Genomic DNA, 23,602 nt, shown 5'->3' with positions numbered 1-23,602 from the left:
TACCAATTTTACCACTTAGGAAGGAAAGGAAGGCAAGTTCTGTAGAATATTTGGCTTTTTTCTTCTGAGAAAATAAGCAATGAAATAGTGCACAGAATTTACTTTGTATAGATTCAAAGGGGAATATCTCACTGGGAGAAGAGGACAAGTGCCACTTCACTAAGCGCAGATCATCATGGTTTTTATATGGACTAAGAAGGTGAGGTTTTTAAAAACAGTCCTAGGGAAAAAACTCCTTAAGGGTGAAACAGGAGAGCCAAAGCCTCTACAGACTTCAGGCTTCAGTGTAAAAAAAACACTCTTGCTCAGGAAGACATGCAAAGGACATCTCCAAGATACTTCTCATTGGAGTAACTTGGAGATCTTGCTCACAAACTTGTTGCAATGAAGCAGAAAGGTATAGGAAAACACGGGCCATAGACTGTTTTCAGAACAGAAAATGTCTGTAAAAATGATGTGGTCGCAGCAGCAGGAAAATAACTCTTCATTTAAACAATATTGCAAACTGTGCAAAGAAAGATTTTTCATACATAGCATGAAAATACATTATGTATGCTCATCAATGCATCTCTCCAGCCTGACATAACAAATCCCTTCAGAAGATTCTTGTTGATAGAGATTAATCACAGCCATTACAAGATCTTTAGACACAATCATACTGAAAAAAAGAAAAAAAAAAGAAAAAATAAAATTGTTGTAGATTCCTAATCCTGAATAGACTGAAGATCATGTAGTTCAGCATGTGCACTCTGTTATAGTACCTTGAAGAAAAAGAGCAAAGAAACTTATTAAAACACCTTGGGAGGTAAAAAAATTGCAACTATTACAATTTCCTTAGGAAAGCTGGAAGTCTCTTGGTTGCATAATATTCATAAGTCAAAAGTTCTGTTCCTTGGTATACTGCACTGATGCCCTTTATATTTTCATCTGACTGATTGTGGGCGGCTTTCATATTGTGTGAAATATCAAAGGTCAGATTTTTCTCCTTGTAATTCCCTATGCACTCTTCATTAACTCCAAGATATTTTCCAAATCACATTTTAAATTGGTAATATCTGATGAATTTAACCAAATACCTAAGTTTAGCTAAAGGGTTTTTCAAAGCAGAAAAACTGATATGGATATTTCTTTTCTGGTGGACGAATTGTGCAGATCTTCAGTTCAATATAGTATGTATCTGAATCTCACTCAACCCATCTGGCACTTGAGAACAAACTCAAGAAATAAGCACAAGCCTCTATTCAGCTGAGTTGGGGCACTGATACTTTATTTCTGCTGACTTGCCTGTGTCCTTGTGCAACTGGAGATCCTTGCAGGGTGAAACCTCAATACCCCAAGAGAAGCAAACACATCCATGTCTCTTTCTCAAGGGATAAATATAATCCAAAGGCTAAGCAAAAGGAATTTAGAAAAAGCAGGAGAGTAACTTTTTGCTCTGCAGAGGACTTTCTACACAAACCTGTACCATGACATAGAAAAGACAGATTTGCAGAGATGTTTGTGGGAGAGATTCAGGTTGCCTATTCCCAGGCATACAGTGCTTTTTGGCACTGCTTAGAGCATCCCAGACACCCACACGGGCTGGCAAATATGTGTAACATAACACTTCCTGGGCATCTGTATCCCTCTGGCTATAGGCCACACAGGCTGCTCCATAGTACCTGAGATAACATCAGGTAAACAGTAGGGGTCTGAATTTTTGCAGCCTGGTGCTAACCTAGCAATTCTGGATTCCTGAATGAGATGAAGATTCTACCTTAAAAATAAAAAGAGGAATACCTCAGAGAGGAATAACAATAACCTCACCTGAGTGGGAATCTTGCTAGAGCTAACCATAAAATCATAGAAACATTTAGGTTGAAAAAGACCTCTAAGGTCATTGAGTCCAACCATTAACCTAACACTGCTGAATCCACCACTAAACCATGTCCCAAAGCACGAAATTGACACAACCCTTAATATCTCCAGGGATGGTGACTCAACTCCTCGTATAGTCTGCTCCAGGTATTCACAATGCTTTCAGTGAACAAATGTTTCCTAATGTGCAATCTAAACCTCCCCTGGTGCAACTTAGAGCCATTTCTTCCTGTTCTGCCCCTGCTTACCTTGCTACACCCTCTTTTAGGCACTTGTAAAAAGCAATAAAGTACCTGAGCCTCCTTTTCTCAAAAGCTAAACACCTCCAGCTCCCTCAACTCTTCCTCATCCAACTTGTTGCTGCAGATCCTTCATCAGATTTGTTTTCCCTTCTCTGGATGTGCTTCAGCACCCCAATGTCTTTCTTGTAGTGAGGGGCAAAAACTGAGCACAGGATTCAAGGTGCAGGCTCACCAGTGCTGAGTACAAGGAGGAGACATCCCTAGTCCCACTAGCAGATATAAATGCATTCCATGGCCATATGTTTAATTTGGTCCTCTCCTGGCACTAGCTCAACAATACTATCTAGGTGTGAGGGAATCTCTAAAGCTCTGCTAAAGATAAGTGCCCCTGGTTTCTGCTTTAAAAGTCATTTTAGTTCACCTAAAAATGCAGCTGAATGAAAGGGGATAATAGTAATACTTCCCTTGGATGGATACCCACTGTGGGACACAGCTACTATCAAACCAAAAAGGGTCAGGAAGAATTTACACTCCATTTCTTCTCATGATCACTTACCCTCTGAAGCCTGACAAACCCTCACTTCTTTCCCAAGCAAAGCTGCAGCCTTGGGCCAAAGTTCTCCTGGCAGCCAGGCTGGGGTCTTGGTGCACAGCCTGCTCCCTAGGCAAGTGTGAAGGTTATAGAGAGAACTAAACCTGAGTCTCTCACATCCTTTAATTTGCAAGTATTTTTACAAAAAGTATGACCTTTACTTCCCTCCTATTGTTTTGAAAAAAAGAGTCAATGAAGGAGAGAGAAGCAGCTGTACCTTGTTCAGAAGAATGCTTTTTGCCTGGGCTCCTCAAGTGACATTTGCCAAGGAATACCATTTCTAAACCCAGATCAGGCTTGGGCATGAACTAGACAAGGAGCAGCTCCCTTTGGTTCCAATTAGGCCTCTGCCTAAACCCAGAGTAACAACTTCTCATTTACAGAGTATACGAAGAGTCAACCCTGAAATACAAGCAGGATATTTCTTGTAAGAAAGGGAGATTGTCACGATCATATTTTGTGATTCAAATAGAACACAGATGCACAGATGGTTTCTGTGTGACTTTTGCTGGAAGCTTTGAAAACAGTTAATTGGGCTAGGTGTCTATCTCACATAAATGAGTCTAAACTTTATCAGATACCTATCTACATCTTTCAACAATTAAATCAGTTATTCGGTCTGTCTTTATTCATTTAAAGAGAAGAAGGAGTAAGAACATAAGTATGCGTGCCTATATTACTGAAGTGATCCGAGGAAAAACTTATTAAAGATTTTAAAAAGCTATATAAATAATATGAATGGTAAGTGAAATTTATTTCCTTATAGAGGATAATCACTCTATATAAGAAATAGGATTATTTAATAATAATGTTAGAAAATCACTTTTAATTGTTAACACTTTCAATCAAAAATTGGCTAAATTAGTCAAGATTCATTAAATCTCTGATAGAAGTTTTGCCGCAGAAAATGCCAACTAAGTTCTTACTGGAAATACTCTCTAAACGTAACAAGAACTTTATACCATCAGTAATAACATGAAATATTTAAGTCCTAGCTTTGAACAAGAAGTCAAAGAAAAAGCATGAAATGGGAAGGACTACTATGATCACCCTTCAAAAAGTGACATTTGTGCTTACTAACTTCTCCTCTTGAATTTACAAGACTTTATTATACAGCACAAGCTGTTCCACCCAGGCATATTTGCTGTTATCTTCATGTCAGTCCCTGGCAGGAAATTGCCCAGACCTTGCTTTCCTATAAGCTCACTGGGCTCAGCTGAGCTAAACCAACTGTGACCAATCTCAGTTTAATACAGAAGAATAATAGTTTAAATACTATTATCCCTGTGGTCCATGAAGCTTATGGAGAAAAATGAACCATTTACAGCTCACCTGAGTGCGTGGATTTTTTTTTTCTTTTGTTAGTTAAGGAGAGATCCAAAAAGTGAAGTTATTTGGAATGCCTTTGCTCCACCTGAAAATAAACATCTACTCTCTCTGAAAATGAATCTGCATCTTCTCAGGTATTGAACTAAAAAAGCAGACAGAGTGCTAAGAATTAGATAAGACAGACTAAATGCATATATAATGGAGAGAGTCAGATTTTAAGGGTTCTGGATGAAATGTATTTAAGTAAGAACCTGTAAATACTGTGGCTATTAAGAGCTAAATTTTGTATGATAAAAAACTAATGTGGCCCTAGGGTGTAATGTAAGCCAAAATTCCTGCCTCCCACCTCCATGCCACTGTTCATTAGCAGAGTATAATTGAACTAAAACTAATTTATTAACAATTAAAATAAAATAAAACCAAGCATTGTTTAGAAAATTGGAAAAATAATCTAGTACCATTCTTTTTTATGAATACAACCACAAATGAGAAACTCAACTATGCTGGCAATTACAATCCTTCAAGTGTAGAATCAAATGCTTAACAGTACTGTAAGCCACAGGGAAAAAAAGCCTTATAAACAGATGAAATAGAACTTCAAGGAATCTGACACTACAAATTATACTAACATGTTTTTAAGAATAAATAAAGATAGAACACATCTCTTGATCAAACTGCAATACAAATAGAATAAAAATAGCCTTGAAAGGCAAAGTTTAGTAAAAGGGATAAAGTTCATGTGTTGCTTGTAACACATTACTGAAAAATTAACTCCAACTAACAATAATATGTTATTTGTTACATGAACTGTAAAAGGCTCACCAGTACTTCAAAGGACTGATAAATCAAACTCTGAGATGCAGATGAAAAATATATGCAGTGTCATAGCTTTTCTTAGCAGACCTTCTATATGTTATGTACATACTCATAAGAAACAACTCAAATGCACAGGTGGTGATCTACTTTTTGTCATGGACTAGAAACAACGCAAAATGCCTTCAGATACACCTATAAACGGGAAATAACATGAAAGTCAGTTTGGAAACCCTGTGTAGCTTAAAGAAACTGTGTATGTGTGGATAGAGGATGTACCTATTTGGATAATCGTAACAGATACAGCAGTCATTTAGGTACTATGAAGATAATGGGGGATCTGAGCTTCTCAGCATAGAGCACAGAAGATGGGAGTTGAAACTCACTGATGACCAAATTCTCAATCATCTATTCACTGCAGCAAGGACAAGATGGCCACTATAATGCTTACTTGGTGTTCAGTACCTGTCCAGGCCTTGCACAACCTTAAACCCTTAAGAACACAGTTTGAGGTCTAAGTTTTAGCACCTGTGGCAGCTGTTATCCTGACAGAACACTCAGCCAGTAGTGCCACTGGCCAACAGAGACTGGAGGACTGGCCTGAGCCCAGCAGTGCAGGTGTCAGAAGTATCTTCAACACTGAAATCAAAGCCTCATCTCCCAGGCTTCAGAAAAATGTGAGTCCAGACATACATATGTTCTCTTTCTAGCCTGATTCTAGAAGGTATTTATGAATGGAATCTCTTCCTTTCTTCAGCTGAAGCCTACAGTTTCCCAGCCACAAAGTGAGCAGAGAACCAGCAGTGAGCTCCTCTCTCAGCTGAAAAGCAGTAAGCAACAGCTTGGGTCTACCTAAGAAATGCAGCTTCTTTCTCAGCTAGGATTTCTCAGTCTCGGCTTGATTGTATTCAAACTGGACTTCATTGTAAATCACTGCTAAAGAGCTTCCAAAGTTGCAGACTCAGCTTACAGTTCCAGAGTCCTACATCTGGAGTTTCACAGTGATTTAGGATCAAACCTGAGCACTGACATACCACACAATTTTCTCTCAGCTGTGAGTCATCCTCAAAAGACCACTCCCTGGAGGCACAAATAGCTGTTGTACAGCAGTACAGTTCCATTGAGAGGGGGCGCAAGCAATCACTCCACTGGCTCTTGGAGAGGGCCACACTAGAGACCCCACCTTAGAGAGTCCTGCTGCAGAATAATCTAGAATTTCTTTGAGCCTTCTCCTAAGGAGATGATTGTGGCACAAAAATATATGTCTTTATACTGCAGGGAATATGGCATAAACCAATTTCAGAGGAAGGCAGGAGTTAGTGCACTTTATCTCAATTCCCAACACAACAAAACACACTTTCTTTCCCATGAGTTTGGGTAAAGCAAAGAGTTTGGAAGTAAAAAAATCAAGAATTACAAGTCACCAGGGACTATAAAAAGAAAACAATATACCCTGGGACAAGTCCTCCCCACATGACTATAGGCATTGATAATTGTCTGCAATTCTGGGAACATCAATCTTGGAAACATGTTTTTTAACAATTCACTCCACAGAAGCCACAGTCACAAGTATGTAATTTATAAATTTCCACACTATACTGTGTGGCACAAATGAGAAACCACGTAATGTAATAGAAAAAAAAACTTGTCAGCTCTTACTGAAGCCTCTCATTTGGCTCCAATCAAGTTGCAGGATAATCAGATGAAGTAAAAACAGGAGCCTGAGGATGAGAAGTTCAGAACATCTGTGGCACCCACAACTAAGGAAATCCTGCAGCTTGCTCTTTGCACACCTGTAACAACCATAGTTTTTGCTCTTGAATGACAAAGACAGAGAATTGTTATTTCCTTCTCTGAGTGCAATAACAAAGATCTCTGCCTCCCTTCTACTCTTATCTACCCCCCTATTTAATTTATCTGCTCTGTGCTTTTTTGTTGGGTTTTACAACAAGTTTCTCTTTTCCTTCTTTCTACTATTGCCTCCCACATCTCATTATTCATGCGGCTTCTGAGGTCAAAAAAGAGAGACAATTCCCATGTTAGAAAATTCCATGTGATTTCAACCTTCATTCTGTTAAATTACTATCATCTTTCCCTCTCTCTACATTTCTTGAAGTATTGACATAGGGATATATCCTGTTGCATAGTATCCTATCCATGCCTATCACATTGCACAGACCTTTTCCAGCGTGATTTCCTTTTTTGGGTCTTCTCATTATTAACTTACCTCAGGTGACCTGTGAAGGCCCTGATTCATCCTCTTATTGTTCTCTGAGTATTCAGCTGTTTTCCATCCTGCAGATACCTCTTTATCACAGATTTACAGCAAACTGCTAATGTATCTTACACCCATTACTCCAATGGTTGATATTTTATGGTTTGACTCACTTTTCAAACTGTTCTGTGATAGTAATTTTCATTCTTTTATCTTAATTCTGTGGGTGTTCCCCAGAACTCTTTTGTCACTTCCCTGCTCTTTTTCTCTTCATCTTTGGCAACCAGTATTTTTATCTCCATTCACAGTACATGTTATCATTTGTTAGATGACAAACCATTGTATTACTCTTGTAATTTTTTCCCTTGTGTATCTTTGATTTTATCTTTGCTTTTTTTTCCCCCCTTGTTTTTCCATGGATGAAAAAATGTCTACCATAATTTTATTTACCTTAAAGAATATATTTTCATAATATATTGCCATATGGCACAGAGAAACCTGATCTACCTCTGAACAAGACAGTTCAGAGAGAACAGTAGATGTGTAAATGCAGCTAAATGGTTCCTGATACCCAGCTTAGTTTATTAAGGGCAAGCTACAAGCCTACAAACTGCTGAACTATACAAATATGTACATATACACACACACATATATATGAATATACACACATATATATATGAGATGTAAATGTAAGCTGTAGATACTTTCTTCCAGGCTTCTCACATTCCTCATCTGGCTCATATTTCATCACTGGTGACAGCTATAGGTTCCGTTTCTACCCAAGCTGCTACTAAGGTGATTGATGTAGGGCAGTGAAACAGAAACTTACACTATTACTGGATTAAATACTTCCCGCAGGCCTCAAACAAGTCATTTACTAGAGGGAGCCGGTTGTGGTCCCTAATTTTTAGTGAGAGATTCACATGAGCTAGAATGTTAGTAAGTAAGGATGACATTGTGAACAGTTTAAACATGAGTCAGACTGCTGGGAAGACCCAGGTGAGCTACTGTGGTCATCCCTAACTTGAGCTTTCTCCAGTGAGAATTAATCCCTGTTCCATTTGGTAGTTAAGGAGACCACACTTTTCAGGCTGGCTTCATGCTTTGTTACAGTAATTTGCTGTTTGTAGAGACTGATCTCGTATCTTTAGCTTACCATACTAGCAACACCAGTTTCCCTTCAGCTTTGCCTTGTTCTTTTTTTAACCATAGTCCAAAACATCTGTGCTACCTTTTCAGTATAGTATGTTTGCCTTCCTGTTTACCTTTTTCACACTTGTTCTCAGTCTGTTTGTAATGATTAATTATTCCCATGCCATTTGAAATCATTTCCCAAGGGCAAAAACTAGCTCAGAGAAACAGCAGAAGCTTCATCAGGATCTTTTATTTAACAAATGCTAAAAATAATTGCCCAGATTCTTTGCTGTTTATTTTTAATAAAGTATTCATAATTCAGCTAATTTTTAAAACAAGATTAAATTGCCACAGATTATTATCTATTGTTATTTATAACATGCAGAAATATCAATTACACTTAGAAGTCATTTAATACTTTTATTATATACATTATTTACATGTATACATGTACAATTAATAATACACTAATAGCCAACAGAGCTAATGACTCTGAGTGTTGATTACCAGGTTTAATCTATCTAGATACAATTTTCATTGGCAGAAGCTCAGAATCAAAACTCAAATTTGTGTGATTGTGGAACACACAGTACATGTTGTTTTGCATAATGTTTTAAAGGAAGAAACATTTTCTGAGATTCCTACATAATCCAGTTCTTCTGTGTATAAAATTTTCATTGCTACATGGATTGAAACTGTATTTTTCCTACATTGCAAGGAGAAAAAACAAAAGTAGTGGAACAAAAGAAAAATCTAAATGGATAAAAAGATTACCATCATCCTTAAGTATAGTTTTAGTATAAAAGAGAGGTCTGACAAAGAGAAGTTAATTCCAAAAGCACACACTGTTTTTTTTTCAGGATGGTGGGACTGAACTAAATACAATACAGAGTTCCAGCTTTCCTAACTTTAACTTTGCCTTACAGATGCCAATCTGATCTTTTAGAGTCAGCCAACTTTCTCCCCATTCTTCCTGCACTGTTCTCTGTAAAATAGGGGTAATGCTGATTACTTACATAATAGAGCTAATAGGGATGCTGACCTGAATGCTTTGTGCTGACAATATTTTGACCCAAGCACTATATTAAATAATAATAATCAGTACAACTGCCAATATCTCAACTAAGAATTTTTCTGTGCTTTTTCAGAAAGAGAGATATCTATCAGATCATATACCAATGCATGCATCAGATGAAAGTCGTGGTGGCTGCTAAACTTTCTACTGACTGGAAAAGAAAAATATAACACACAAACCTACCCAGAGAACTATATGCTGGTCAGTCAGTGTAAGGCAAGATCACAGAGCAGATCCCCCTGGAAATTACTCTAAGGCACATGGAAAATAGAGATTGGTGACAGCCAACATGCCTTCACTAAGGGCAAGCCATGGCTAGCAAATTCTGTGACCTTCTACGGTGGGATTACAGTATTGATGGACAAGAGGATGGACTGATATAATCTACCTGGACTTGTGCAGAGCATTCAATACTTTCACACACAACATCCTTGGCTCTAAAATGGAGAAACAAGGATCTGACAGCTAGAGCACTCAGTGGAAAAGGAGTTGTCTAGATCCTCATGCTCAGAGAATTCCTGTCAATGACTCAACATCTGGGTGTTAAGCATTAATGAGTGCTGTCCCTCATTGTCCATACTGGGACCAGTATTAAGGTCTTTGTCAGGGATATGGACAGTGGGATTGAGTGCACCCTCAGCAAGTTTGTTGGTGACACTGAGCTGAGTAGTCTGGTTGATACTACAGAAGGAAGGAATACAATCTAAAAGGACCTTGACAGGCTTGAGAGGTGGGCCTGTGAAACCTCATGAAGTTCAACAAGGTCAGGTGTAAGCTCCTGCATCTGTGTCAGGGCAATCCCAGACTGGGCACTCAGGGAATTGAGAGTAGCCCTGTGGAGACAGACTTGGAAAAGCAGGTGAATGAGAAATTGAACATTAGCCAGAAATGCGCACTTACGGCCCAAAAATCCAACTGCATTCTGGGCTGCATTACAAGCAGTGTGGCCAGCACGTCTAGGGAGGTGATTCTGCTCCTCTATCTGCTTTGGTGAGACCCCACCCAGAATGCTGCATCCAGCTCTGAGGTCCCCAGCACAGGAAAGACACAGACCTCTTTGGGCAAATCCAGAGAAAGGCTGAGCATCTCTCCTATGAAAATAGGCTGAGAAATTTGGGCTGTTCAGCCTGGAGAAGAGATGACTCCAGGGAGACCTTATAACTTTCCAGTACCTAAAGAGGACCTACAAGAAAAATGAGAAAGGACTTTCTATCAGAAAGTGTAGTGACAGGACAAGGAGTAATGGTTTTAAATTGGAGAAGGTAGATTTAGATTAGATATTAGGAAGAAATTCTTTACAGTGAGGGTGGTAAGGCACTGCATGCATTTTCCAGAGAAAAATCCCTGTTAGTGGATTTTTAGTGGTTAGTCCCATCCCTGTTAGTGTTCAAGACCAGGTTAAATTGTGTGCTGAACAACCTGGTCTAGTGTAAAGTCTGTCTGCCCACATCACTAGAAGTAGGTGACCATTGAAACTAGAGGGTCTTTAAGATCCCTTCCAACCCAATCCATTTTAATATTCTATTCTATGTTTTTAATTACTCTAAGAGGAGGAAAAGAGTCACTTAAATATGTGAACAACACAGATACTATGTTTACTGGAAGTTATATGTTGTCAGCTTCTACAGAGACATGAAAATATTGTTTAGAAAGTTGAATAATTCAATTTTACTCTAGACTGAAGTACATGGACCTTTTTGTTAATGTTGCAAAAGCATTATGAAGAAGTGTTCTGAATTAGTTTTCTTCTAAAGTGCTACAACTCAAAGTCGTCTGGCCTGCAGCAGTTGGTGAAACATACTTGTTCCCTTTTATTCAGACCTATAAGAGAGCTATAAAGTTGTGAAACATTAAAAAGAGTAGAATTCACTTCTCTTTTTTTTGGAGATTACAAATGGGAGGACATTTTCCCATATACAAAGAGCAGCAGGTAACCTCTTCCATGTCCCACATGCCACAGGAATGTCATCTGACATGCTCTAGTCTTGAAGTCAACAACTAAGGTACTCCTTACAGCATGCAAGTAAGAGGAAAAAGACAATAATTCCTAGAAATGCATCAGATTCTTAATTTGAAATTCTTTTTTAGAAACTTCAATCTGTGTAGAGCTAACTGATTTATTTTAAAGATTTTTTTTTCTTCCTCCTCAAACTCTACTTTATTACTGCAATATGTTCTTTACATGCATGGAAGAAATAAGGGAGAGGGAATCAACTAAAGAAATTATCTTCTTTCATTTTTAAGGTTTTAAGCAAATCTCACAAGAAAGTAAATATACCACAAAGCATTTGCTAAGAGCTAGCTAGGTGGAAGCAGGCAAGTGCTAACTAGCTTTATGATCTTTTCAGTATGTGGAAAACCAGTGAGGATGTAGATATTTACCACCGTGAAAGGAATGAGTAGATATTTTTACATTCAGATATCTAGGAACAGTTAGACTCTGTAATACATAGTGGCAAAGACAGCTTTCTTAATTTAGTATATCTTTTCAAATCAGATAATGTTCTGCACTGCAAAATTCCCTTGACTCCTTCAAAACCTGTGCAGAAACATTAATGTGCCAAGATATTCAGAGATCTAGTTAATTAATTTGAAAGGCCTACTTTTGGAAACCCATTATCTGTAAAAGGTGATACTAAACAGATTTAACAAGTATACAAATAGATAATTGCAGGGATGATAGACTGCTGTTACAAAGTCCTAATGTCAGAGAGATTTTTCTTCATTGATTTACCCAATAGCTGAATCATTTTCTCAGACTGAATATTTCTAAAGGAATATGACAGGTGAGCAATACCATGCCAGGTATCAGGTTTTACATCTGTGCATTTGCCTCCTCATAGATGATCATCAGCAGAACAAGATAGGGAATAAATGTACATTTGCATTGTTCAGCATACCTTGTGCTGATTTGGCTACATATTTTAACTGCAATATGTAGGGCTTGACTAAAGTCACTACAGAGACTTTAGTCTCAAAAATATCCATGGGACTCTGAGAGAAATAGAAATCAAATAAGTTAATGAAGAGAATTTTGCAGGTAATGGACAAGGACATAGTAGTAACAGCATTTCCACATTAAAAAAAAAAAAAACCTGAGAAAACAGCATCCTTCTCCACAAACTCTCCTGCATTCTATTATGTTTCCTCACTCCTTAAACATAAGCAATGCTTTTAATTCCAGCAGCCTACTCTTTCACAATATAAAATTAATGGAATTCTACTATTTTCTGCAAAACAGATATATAAAAGAGTGTATTTTTCTCAGATTCATATGAGAAAAGCTCCACTAAACAACAAAAGATTCAGTGATTCTACACTGTGGTACACAGCAGATGATTGACACGGGTTATTGAACTGCAGTGCAACCACTGCAACTATGGCTTCATAGCTGCTTCTTTGAGTTCATCCAGTATTATCTGATCTGCCTGATAAAAGTTAATAAGAATATTTCACAGAATAATACAGAAAAAAAACCCTAACACTAACACTAAACCTAACCCAAACACAAAGCCAACCCCTAAACTGAATCCAAAACATAAACCTAAGCCTAACCCAAACCCTAACCCTAGTCCAAACAGTAACCATAGCCCGAACCGTAGACATAGACACTAACCGTAACACAACCCTACCCCTAGCCCTAATCCTAACACTAAACCTGAATGTAATCCTAACCCTAAACCAAACTCAACCCTAAACTGAATTGAAAACCTAAACCCTGACCCAAACCGTAACCATAGCCAAACAGTAATGCTAACCCTAACCCTAACCCTAAGGCTAAACATAACCCTGAACCAATCCAAAACCCTAGCCCAAAGACTAATCCTAAACCAAACCGTAAAGCTAGCCCTAACCTTAAACCAAACGCTAACCATAAACCTAACCCTAGCCCTAACCCTAACCCTAAACCTAAACCTCTCCTGAAGCCTAACCCTAACACTAGCCCAAACCCTAACCCCAAGCCTAGGCCAAAGCCTAAATCCTCAGTCTAATCCTAAACCTAAGCCTAAACCTAAGGCTAAGGCTAATGCTAAGCAAATCTCACAAGAGATTTGATAACCTAACCCTAGCCATAATCATAACCCTACCCATAACCCAACCCTAACCCAAACTGTAACACTAACAACGCTAACCATAAACCTAAAACAACCCCTAAACTGAATCCTAAACCTTAACCTAAGCCTAACCCTAACCCAAACCCGAAACATAATCCTAAACCTAAACCAAACCCAACCCTTAACCTGAGTACTAAACCTAACCCTAAGCCTAAACCCTAAACCTAACACAAATTTTACACAGATCCTAAACGTAATCCCAACTCTAAACCAAAGGCAAACTTAAACTGAATCCTAAACCGAAGCCTAAACCTAAGCCAACGCCTTAAAATAAACCAACGTCTAAACCTATGACCAAACATAACCCAAACCTAACCCAAACCCTAATCCTAACGCTAACCTAAAATATGACCCTAAACCGAAACCAAACACAACCCCAAAACTGAATCCTAAACCTAAGTCTAACCCAAACTGTAACCCTAGGATGAACTGTAACTCTAACCCTACCCCTAACCTTAAATATAATCCCAAATCTAAACCAAACACAGTCCCTAAACTGAATCCTAAACCTAAGCCTAGGCCTAAGCCTAAATCTGAGCCTAATCCTAAACCTAAGCCTAACCCTAAACCTAAAACTAAGGTAATCCCTAACCCTAACCCTAATCTGAAACGTTACCCTAACCCCAAACCACAGCCAACGCCTAAACTGTTTTGTAAACCTAAACGTAACTAGAAACCAAACCACAACCCTAAACCTAAGCCTAGCCCTAACCCTAACACTTACCCTAACACAAACCCTAGCCCTAATCCTAGCCCTAATTCTAAACCTAAACCTAACTCTAATCCAAACCCTAACCTAACCCTAACACAACCGTAACCGAAACTGAAAACCCAACACTAACGATAACCCTAACCTAACCCTGAATGTAACCATAATCCTAAACCAAAACCAACCTCAACACTGAATCCTAAACCTTAACCTAAAGCGAATCCAAACCCTAACCCTAATCCTAACCCTAACCTAAAAAATGATCCTTAACCTAAATCAAACACAACCCCTAAATTGAATCCTAAACCTAAACCAAGCCTAACCCCTAAACGGCATCCTAACCCAAACCATAAACCAAGCTCAAACCCTAACCCAAATACTAGATGTAATCCTAAACCTAAACCAAACCCAACACCTAAACTGAATCCTAAACCAAAACTTAAAACTAAGCCTAAAACTAAGCTCAAGCCTAAGACAGAACCTAACCCTAACCCTAAACCAATCCTAAACCCTAACCCTAACCCAAACCCTAACCCTAACCCTTACCTTAAGTGTAATTCCAAATCTAAACAAAACCCAATCCCTAAACTGAATCCTAAACCTAAAACTAAGCCTAAACCTAAGCCTAAGGCAACCCCTAGCCCTAACACTAACCCTAAACTGAAATGTTGTCCTAAACCGAAACCAATGCCGACACCTAAACTGAATTGTAAACCTAACCCTAACCCTGACCCTAACCCTTACCCTATTATAAGTAAAAATTTGTATCACTGTTTATACTTGCCTTTTTTAAAATTCTTCTTCAAGAGGAGGAGGTTCTACAGTCCCTTCATCATCTTTGTGGCCCTTCACTGGACTCTCCAGTATGTCCATGTGTTGCTATAGGACACAAAAGAACACAAGCACACAACACTGCTCTCAAGGCTAAGAAAAAGGGAAGTTTATTTTCAGACTCCATCATTTATAGTTTTCTAAGAGTTACAGTGGATTGGAGGGTGACAGTGCCACCTCTCCAATGACACTGGACAAACCAACAGTCTATCAACTTTCTCTTCCTCCATAAAGGAATGCAAAACAATGAGTTATTTACAGAAAGTGTGTGAGGAAGTTCACTACAAGAATGTCAACATCAGAAGGCTTAGAAAATTTAAAAAAACCAGAGTGACATCCATGTCTTCCTCGTTTTGGGGAGCCTAGTACTGGACAGAGCACTCTACATGTGGCCTCACCAGTGCAGAGCACAGGAAGAGGATGACCTCATTTGACCCGCAGGCCGCACCCATCTTAGCTCAGCCCCAGACACTCTTGTCCTTTTGTTGCTGCAAAAGTGCATTTCTGCACTCATTCATTACATTTAATTATTATAATTCCTCAATATCTTTTCTCCATTGAAAAATCATGACAAGTTGCAGAGTAGTACATTTCTACTTATCAGCAACAGCCTTTCTTAGAGTAGGCAGAGAGCCTGAAGTGTCATGGGGGCTGTTCTGTGAGGTGGAACTTCTCTACAAGCTACATGTACCACAAGGATATTCTGATGCACAATAATCTGAATGTAACAAACACCTTGGACCTACATTCTGCTTAGCAATATTTTAGCTTGCATTAAAAACATAGAGTTGGTACCTAATTTGTACTTTACTTAATTTGTAAATGTTAGTCTTTTAACATTTGTTAGACTTTTTGACATTTTAGACTTGTTGACTTTTTGATACTTAATTGTGAAATCCCACTCCAAAATAATTAGTTCTGCCAAATTTTAATTTGCTCATTAATCTTATCTGAAGAATTTCTGCTATGTAAATAAAGAAAGAGGCTTATTTTTTGTAGAATTTTCAGTGGTGTATTACAGATAAGCCTTCTAAAATCATTGTGGACGTTTAGGAATATTGAGGACATTATTCATTCTGAAATATAGTTTAATAAGAAATTGCTACTTAATGGAAGCTTAAATGATCTTTGTTAACCTATTTTGATGACTCAGAAATAAATGACCTTTCATGAAACATCTCTGATGTAGTGTTCCATGGTCTGTTGTTATATTTAATGGTTTAGAGTCTAATGGAATGTAGTTCCAAAAATTTTAGGTGGAAAATCTCAGGTAATCCCTACAAAGGAGATGATGCAGAGGTTTTAAGTGCCCAGATCTATAATCTTCCTGTGAGTGAATATATTTCCAGCCAGAATTTCCACTAGTGTTATTAGGAAAAAATTATGAAGGTAAAATTTTACTATTGTATAAACATTTATTAAGACATCTACCCACTACAGTTTGGAATGTGTCACCCTGGGTTTTTAAGATTTTCTAAGCCTTCTGATGTTGACATTCTTGTAGTGAATTTTCTCACACACTTTCTGTAAATAACTCATTGTTTTGCATTCCTTTATGGAGGAGGAGAGAGTTGATGGACTGTTGGTTTAACCAGTGTCATTGGAGAGGTGCCACTGTCACCCTCCAATCCACTGTCACTTTTGGAAAACTATAAATGTTGGAGTCAGAAAAATAAACGGCCCTTTTTTCTCTTTCACCTTGAGAACGGTGTGAGCGTGTGTTCTTTTGTGTCCTATAGCGACAGGAATGTCTAAAAAAAAGAAAAAAAATCCATTTTCTAAAGCAACTAAATAAAGGCAATACAAAAATCTGAGTTCAGTTACAAGCTGGAAGAATTAATTTTATCATTCTATTCAGTGGTATTTAATTGATTCAGACTTTCTCGCCACCACTTTCCTCAGCAAACAGAAAACTTGCAATAGAGATAACCAGAGATTTGTGACCTTCTGGAGACTTTTGCACACAAGACATGACTTTTGGTACAATGGTGGAGGTACTTATTTAATATTAATTTAATCATTATTATGCTGGATTGAATAGGTAAAGACACTACTGCAGCATTTTACAGGAAAAAAAGATTAGCCATTGATTATATTGTTAGGATTGCTTTATTTTAAGTTCTGAGTGCCTGTATATCATGCTTGACTACTAAATTAGTAATTAAATAAAATTAAACTACTAAAGTAATTAAAAGTAATCAAAATTACTAAGTAGGTTTGCCAATGACACTAGACTGGGAGGAGTTGTCAGCTCCCTCAAGGGCAAGGAAGCCCTGCAGAGAGACCTCAACAAATTAAAGAGATGGGCAATCACCAGCTCTATGAAGTTCAACAAGGGAAGTGCTGGATTCTCACCTGGGATGGAGCAGCTCTGGAGGTATGCATGAACTGGGGAACAAGAGGCTGGAGAGCAGCCCAGCAGTAAGGGACCTGGGGGTCCTGGTTGACAGAAAGCTGAGTGTGAGTCAGCAATGCCCTGGCAGCCAGGAGGGCCAGACATGTCCTGTGGTGCATCAGGCACAGCATCACCCCCTGGACAAGAGAAGGGATCATCCTGCTCTGCTCTGCATTTGGGCTACCTCACCTCAAGTCCTGGGGACAGTTTTAGGCACCACAAGGTAAGAAAGATATAAAGCTGTTAGAGAGTGTCCAAAGGAGATCTGTGAAGACAGTGAAGGACATTGAGGGGAAGCTGTGTGAGGAGCAGCTGAAGGGACTTGGTCTGTTCAGCCTGGAGAAGAAGAGACTGAGGGGAGACCCCATCAGAGTCTGCAACTTCCTTGTGAGGGGAAAGCAGGTGCTGATCTCTTCTCTGTGGCGACCAGTGACAGGACTCAAGGAAATGGTGTGAAGCTGTGCCAGAGGAGATTTAGGTGGGATGTCAGGAGAAAGTTTTCACCCAGAGGGTGGCTGGACACTGGAACAGGCTTTCCAGAGAAGTGGTCACAGCACCAAGCCTGACAGAGTTCAAGAACTGTTTGGACAACCCTCTCAAAACACATGATGGGATTCTTGGGGTATCATGTGCAGGGACAGGAGTTACACTCAATGAGCCTCATGGGTCCCTTCCAACTCTGAATATTCTATGATTCTATGAAAATGAAAAATAATTGAATTTATCTTTGGTGGATTTGAATCATGAGTTTTTAGGTACTAAAGCTAAAAAAATAGCAAAGTATTTCTGATAAAGATTGGTTCCAATGATAAAGTTCAAATAGTTTCTGCTGACTTCTTAAAAGTCAGAGGATTTAAGCATTTTTGATCTGATAGCAGCTCTATCTGCCATTTTGTGCAACATTTTCCTTTAATCAGGTGGCAGGTTTGTTACTAAGAACCTCTACCATTTTGCAAAAAGATACATGACAAGAGTTAATTTATTAAATAGTTTGATTGCATAACATAGTCTCATGGTTAACATCAAGTAACACTCACTACTAGTACAATAGAACATTTTTGGCATGAAAACTTTATTCGTGTTTAGTGCCACTAGCAGTGAAGACAGCAATAGTGGAAAAGAAAATGTGTAGGACCTTAGTCCCTACACAAAGTCATGCTGCGTGACAACATAGCTGTCTGTCTCAGAGTCTTTGAGAGAGCGGGCTCTTTTTGCCGATGCCCTGGAAGGGACTTATGCATAATGCTACTTTTTTATTTAGCAAAAAAAAACAGTTTACTTTAGGCCTGGCAAGGCCAATTATATTTTTGTGATTTGACATTTATTTACCACAACATTTTCCCTTTTATTTAGACTAAAAATCATCTGACTCAACAGTTCTTTATAGATTAAGATCTCATTCTGGAAATTTATATAGAACTTAATAAAACAAGCTGTGGTCCTTGTTGAGAGTTTAGTTTATCCTAAAAAATGCATCTGGCAAATGGCTTCATCGGATAAGAGAGATATCTGTGTTTTGAAACTATCACATCCACAAGTTAGAAAGTTACTTAACTTGCCTTCCTGTAACTCCTTATTTGCCCAGGCAACAGGACAGAGAAGACAAATGGCATTCCCCAAAGTCTTGCCAACATGACCAGAAAATATCCTTCCTTTTCAGACAGAATATCTCAGACAAAGCAGAACCTCTTTTTGCCACAAGAAATCCATCCTGAACAAATGTTTACATATTTAGCTTTTAAAGTAGAGTAAACCAAAGGGCTAGCTGTGATGTAAGAGCTTTATCTCCAGCAGAGAATGACATCATTTAAACCAATGTTACCATGCCGGCAGCTTAAAGTTTCACTTCTGCAGCAAAGGGTTAATAACTTGAATTTTTTTGCTATTGGTGAAACTTTGTACAATAACTCAAGAAAATAATCCATAAATAAATTGAAAAGGAATTGTTACCAGTGCACAGTTTATAGACCTGTGTTTAGAATGGTTTATTTTCATGATTGTTGCATCCTGCACATGACCTAGGAGGATATCTGCAGAGGTCAGTCACAGTAAATGTTAGAGATAAAAATGGATCAGTATGCACAGTTCTGACACAGAAACAAAAGGGTAAAAACTGGGAATTTAGGGAGCCTTGAAGTTTGGACTGAAGCAGACTGAGAGTAGGCTTTGTTTGGGATCACTGATACAGAATATCATAAAACTGTAACAATTTAATTTATAATGCTTTCCTCCATGTTATAGAGAATGGGGATCACTAGACCCATGTGAATAGCAACAATGAGATACCTGGCCTCTGTCTTATAAGTATTGACCATCTGAACAACAAAATGAGGCTGGGCATCAGACATTCTGTAGCACAACTGACTTTTGCTTCTACCTGTTGGAAGATTCAAACAGCATAGAACTCACAGAAGGCAAGGCTATAAAGCTATATAAATTGTTACGGCAAAGGAAAATTGCCAGTCATTATAGGCTTTTACTATTTCAGGTAAAAACCCCAAATCTATCTTGTAGCTGTGGCTATGCATTCTCAAGCACACAGCCTAGTGTGAGATGGGAGATATAAAATTTCATAATCTCATGGTGATTTCAGTTGTGTGGCATCCTTGAGAATTATTATTTTATTGTCTTCTCCTGCAAGACAACAGTATTTTCCCTGCACATAGACAACACAGCACTTTGGTCCTAGGTACATGTCCTTTTTTCTGGGGTCTACCTCCTGTGCTTTCTCCTGCTTTCAGTACCTACTGAAATTTGTCCATCCTTGACTGAGTTTTTATGGACACTGTTTGGGGATGGGGAGACAAAACTGAACTTTATAAGCTTTCTGTATTTAGAATGGTTTATTTTTAATGACACCTACATCCTGCCTATAAGAGGATAGATCAAAGTGGATCATTATTTTCCAGATTTTTATTTTACAGACACTGGAAGTTGAACTGACTTGTTCCTACTCTTGGCATAACCTGGTTTACAGCTGGAGAATATTAGATCAGTTTCTGTAAGGTCACCATATGTATTCCTAGCAATCATTACCTTCCTGAATTTTGTATAGTTTGTTGACTAGATAAAATAAACTAAAATTCATCCTTTCCTTTTCACTTTCTGAAATAGCCCTCCTTTCTACATCTTAAAATATTCCTACACATTAGAAATGGAAAGACATTGCGAAGTGTACATTGAAATAATTAGAAATTTTGATATTTTTATCAAAGTCATAATTATGACTGAAAAATGCTGTAATGTTTTCATATACTTTATCTTGTACTAAAACAGTGCTCTAGGGAATGCACCCATGAACATGAATGATGGTTATTTGACTAGAAGTAGTATTTTTTTGGTCACAAAATATCTAGCTTTTAAGTCATGCATATATAATTTTCCTTTTCAACCTAGAATGCTCTGAGGAAAAATGAAACAACCAAAAACCAACAACAACAACAAAAAAACAAACAAACAAACAAAAAAAAACCAAACAAACCCAACTCCACCAAACAAAAAACCCCAACCAAAATAAGGTTAATTTTCCTCTTTTCTTTTGTGGACAAATAGACACATGCTTTTAAAATTCTTACACCTTCTATATGCTGGATGCACGTAGACATCCTTGGTTCATTTCACATGCCTTGCACAAGCAAGGCAGCCAATAGGAAATCTTTTAATATAGATACAAGCAACAGGGCAGCACGTACATGTCTTCAAAGATTCTACTCCTGAGTTAACCAGTGCCCCAGAGGTGGAAATAGCATCATCTAAAACATCCATAGCACAAGCAATTCAACCAGCTGGCAGACAGCCCTACTAGCACAATTACCCTTAAACAACACAATATATACTCTGCCAAGAGCAAGACTGAAGCCTAGAGCAGGTGTTAAATGGCTGATTTAGCTAAATCCACCATCTCAGAGTATCTGTGCTGAAACTACTAAATGTCTTTGATCATCTTTTCTACATCATGTGAAATTTAAGAGACATGAGAATGTACTGCAAATTAAACACAGGGATGGTTCTGAATCTAAGCACTTCTCTTTCTGACAGTATTTAGACTGAATAGTTCCTTTCTCAGGAACTCAGACAACTGTTGAAAGCTATTTACACATTCATTCAAAATCTTATGCGCTAAAAGAAAATACAATTTATTCTATTAGCTGAAGCTGTCAGAAGAACATCCAGAGGAGAACAGAAACTCTTTTCATTGCCTCCATCTGGCAACATGTACATGCTCATGAGACAAAAGAAGAATTTGGGAGACCACTACCCAAATTTTTAACAACTCTCAGGGACTGAGGAGTGCAGCCACATCTGTTCTGCTCATCACCTTCGAATCTTGTCTCTGTACTTCTGCTGAAACAGCAGGGAGATGCTACAGAAATCACATGTGCCTGAGCAGAGAAAGACAAGAGATGAAGAAGGGACTGAGGAGAGGGAGAGCAGCAGGACCTATAATGGAGAAAGACTGAGATCCCAAAGAAGTCAACATGGTTTTGTGAAACTGAATTGAATCCAAAGCCTCGTGCCACCCCAGCTTCGGCCAAACCTTATTAGGCAGAAAATTATTCCCTGGAGCAATCACCATGTGTTGCTACTGACATCTCAGGGGCAAAAGCCTTCCAGTGATGAAGATGAGGTTCCCTCATGCTTCATTTGTGAAGCTTCTTCACCTGCCATTCTTCCTTATATAAACTTGAAATCACTAAAATAGATTGTTCCTTTTATTTTGCTTATTATCATTATTATAATTTGCCTCCCTAATTAATGTTCCTGTGCTGAAATGGATGGTGGCATTCCTGAATAAATCAGCAAAAAATACCTCCTGCTTCACAGCTGCATTTAGATCACATTTCTGAGTTTATGAGAGTGGGTGACTTGGAGAACTATAAAGAAAAGTTTAATTGTTTTCAAATTTGAAAATAATGGGAACTTGAATCATCCCTCCATAAACTGACTTTTTGCTACTTTTTTCCTAACAAATCTGCCAAGTTTTTCAGTGCTGTTTCTTTAAAGCATTGAATTTGTTACAAAACAATAAAATTGAATTAAATGACTATAAGCTTTTTCAGTAAAAAAAAAATCTTGCTCCAGAATTAAAGTTGTGGTGTTTGTTTTGATCCTTAAATATGCACTTGCACATCTTTTTGTGTACTGCCAAAACAAGCATGAATGCAAATATCATGTGTTGCTAAGCAGAGCACATAGTAATGGAAGCCTACCTCCTCTTTTAAGAGAATCAAATTTCAGAGGTTTCTTCCTAAAAAATTATATGTTGCATGAGGTATTGTTCAAAAAACCATGCCATTAACTGTGTAGTGGTGAGATTGAGTAAGTGTCTCCCCAGCCCTGGTGATGAATTCTGTATTTCTCTCAAAAGTCATGCAGCTCCTAGGTGGGACCTGGAAGGAAAGATGGACTCATTTTTATGCTCTTCTATACCTCTTGAACTTGCTCTTCAAGTTACCTTGCAAGACAGGAGGACCATGCTGCACAGTTGGGACAAATAAAATAAAGAGTATGCATGGGAAAAATGTTCTCAGCAGGCAGCAGCTGGGAATATAAACCACTGCTCCAACTGATCCTGTAACTGCAGGAAGATAGTACACAAGCAGGACACAAAGCCAATGAAAAGAGGAAACAATAGTATGTTTGAGTTGGCTAGAGTTTTGCTGAAGAGAGGGCTCTCATCCTCCACTTCTTCTCTCATTTCTGAGGCTGATTAAGGAAATCTGTCCTTGGGTGAAAAGAGCAACTCCCTTTGCTCTCAAAGAAACAAATACTGACCAAGCTTTTCCAATCAAAGTTTATGGAAAATACTGAAACTTGATTTATTCCATTTGCAAGCTCTGCTCATGAGGTTTCCTTGTTTATGAACCACATTTGAGAGATTTAAATGCATAAATGTCACTATCTTCCTCGCTCTTACTTTCCATATGCTACAAGAACAATACAGAGGTATTACTACACTCTCAATTTACTTAATGCAATTACTAAATAAGTGTTCCTTAGAACTCCAGTGAGACTTCATTTAGGACTGCTGTGACAAAGCCAAGGCAAGAATAATTTTACAGAGGCAATCTGATATACTAAGATCAAGATTCAAAAATGGAGAGAGGAATATTGCAGACAGCTCTAACAATTTGTAGCATAAGCAGGCTGTCTACTCAACAGCACCTCCTTAGAACAGATGTTCCTTGTACACAATTCACAGAGGTCAAGTTTTTCTCATTACACATTTTCAAGGACAAGGAGGGGTCCTGGCTGCAGACCAAGCTGTAAGAACTCCAACTGCTTATCAACTCTG

The 23,602-nt window shown here is 38.3% G+C and overlaps 1 protein-coding gene across 2 annotated transcripts in view; it reads right to left on the bottom strand.

Annotated features, from left to right (window-relative positions):
- RAMP3 (receptor activity modifying protein 3) overlaps nt 1-23,602 on the bottom strand; it is a 146,816-nt gene that overhangs the window by 2,338 nt on the left and 120,876 nt on the right. Inside the window, exon 4 of one of the 2 annotated variants that reach the window (XR_011679610.1) lies at nt 14,866-14,960. The exons of the other annotated variant lie outside the window; for it this stretch is intronic. The gene's annotated coding sequence lies outside the window, so the exon portion shown is untranslated. The remainder of the gene's footprint in view (nt 1-14,865; nt 14,961-23,602) is intronic. 2 annotated transcript variants of the gene reach the window in all.

Source organism: Agelaius tricolor, unplaced genomic scaffold (genome assembly GCF_023055355.1).
Source record: "Agelaius tricolor isolate 1412-34295 unplaced genomic scaffold, bAgeTri1.0.p SCAF_6, whole genome shotgun sequence".
Taxonomy (NCBI): Eukaryota; Metazoa; Chordata; class Aves; order Passeriformes; family Icteridae; genus Agelaius; species Agelaius tricolor.
This window is presented reverse-complemented; position numbering and strand designations above follow the sequence as displayed.